The 1,913-nt window shown below is 42.7% G+C and overlaps 1 non-coding gene across 1 annotated transcript; it reads left to right on the forward strand.

The window, feature by feature from the left end:
• The first annotated feature begins 1,522 nt into the window (after positions 1 to 1,522).
• Positions 1,523 to 1,626, forward strand: LOC112760028 (small nucleolar RNA R71). The gene has a single exon (XR_003180487.1). It is a non-coding gene; the product is annotated as a small nucleolar RNA R71 (small nucleolar RNA).
• Positions 1,627 to 1,913: the final 287 nt, after the last annotated feature.

Genomic DNA, 1,913 nt, shown 5'->3' on the forward strand with positions numbered 1-1,913 from the left:
CTCCATGTCCACAATGACAAAGTCTGTGGGGAAGTAATAATCCCCCACTTTCACCAGCACATTTTCAACTACCCCTTCAGCTTGCTTCTGAGTTTTGTCAGCCAGTTGTATGATTACATCAGTGGATCTCACTTCATTCAGTTGTAGCCTCTTCATAAGAGTTAGAGGCATCACATTTATGCTCGCTCCTAGATCACAGAATCCTCTGTCAATTTTTGTTTCCCCTATGATGCAAGGGATATGAAAACTTCCTGGGTCCGTTTTCTTAGAGAGTGTGTCCTTCTTGATGAGAGCACTGCATTCTTTGTTCATTGTTACCGTTTGTCCTCCCTTCAAAACTCTTTTCTTGCTTAACAATTCCTTTAAATACTTGATGTGTGTGGGCATTTGATGAAGAATCTCAAGAAAGGGAATATTGACATGAAGAGAGTTAAATGTCTCTAGAAACCTTGAATAGGTTTTCCTTTTTTCACCTCCACCTAACCTCTCAGGAAATGGTGCTTTTGGTTGGTATATTTCCATCATGCCTTTTTGCAGTTCCTTGGCTTGCTCAGTTCCACCTTCCTGCTTAACTTCTTCCACACCTTCCTTCAAGATTTCTGGTTCCTGCTCTGAGGGCCTGATTCCTTCTTCTTCTGAGACTTCCTTCAATATGGTGATGGCTTTGCATTCTTCCCATCTTACTCTCTTTTGTTCCCCTTTAGGATTCTTTTCTGTGTCACTAGGGAACACTGCAGTTGATTTGGGTGCCTGTTGAGATAGCTCTCCTACTTGAGATTCCATCCTCTTGAGTTTTTCACCATGGTTTCTTAAGGTAGTTCTCACATCATCCCTGAAGCTCTTCAATTCAATTATGTCTTGACTCATGGTTGCCATCATTCCTTCTATCCGGTTTAATTGATCTTGAAATTGTTGGTTCGGATTAGGTTGGGTAGGTTGATTATTTTGGCCATGATATGGTGGTTGGGAGTAGGTGTTTTGTGTGGCTTGGTATGATCTTTGGTTGGAGTTTTGGTATGTGGAATTGTTATGTTGGTTGTGGTTGTAAGGTTTGTGGTTTTGTGGTTGGGTTTGTTGGTTTCCCCACCCAAAGTTTGGGTGGTTTCTCCAGCCTGGGTTGTAAGTGTTGGAATGTGGATCATATGATTGCCTTTGTTGGTTTCCCACATAGTTAGCCTCATCCCAATCACCTCCTTCAATGCTTACTTCCTCTTGATCTTGTGTGTGTATTGCAGCCACTTGCTTTGTTTCTAATTGCCTGGTAAGCTCTGCTAGTTGCTTGGCAAACACCTTGTTTTGGGCTAAAATTGTATCAATATGGTTCAGCTCCATGACTCCCTTAGTGTTGTGCCTCTCTGATGCATAGTAGTACTCATTCTCAGCCACTGTCTCGATCACCTCAATGGCTTCTTCCACAGTCTTTTTCCTGTTCAATGAACCTCCTGATGAATGGTCTACAGCCTTCCTTGATTCATAAGAGAGCCCATCATAGAAGATGTGCAATTGCACCCAATCATGGAACATGTTTGGTGGGCATTTCCTTGTCAAGTCCTTGAATCTCTCCCATGCCTCGTAGAGAGTTTCACCATCTTGTTGTCTAAAAGTCTGAACCTCAGATCGAAGCCTATTGACCTTTTGTGGAGGGTAGAAACGTGCCAGAAACTTGCTTTCCACCTCATCCCATGTTGTTAGACTCCCCCTTGGGAATGATTCCAGCCACTTAGCTGCTTTGTCCCTAAGTGAAAATGGGAACAAAAGCAGTTTATAGGCATCTTCCTGGACTCCATTGGACTTCACAGTGTCACAAATTCTCAGGAATTTTGTGAGATGTTGGTTTGGGTCTTCATTAGCACTTCCTCCAAAGGAACAATGATTCTCCACTAGTGATATTAGCTGTGGCTTGAGCTCAAAAT

The sequence above is a fragment of the Arachis hypogaea genome, chromosome 16 (genome assembly GCF_003086295.3).
Source record: "Arachis hypogaea cultivar Tifrunner chromosome 16, arahy.Tifrunner.gnm2.J5K5, whole genome shotgun sequence".
In the NCBI taxonomy this organism is placed as follows: domain Eukaryota; kingdom Viridiplantae; phylum Streptophyta; class Magnoliopsida; order Fabales; family Fabaceae; genus Arachis; species Arachis hypogaea.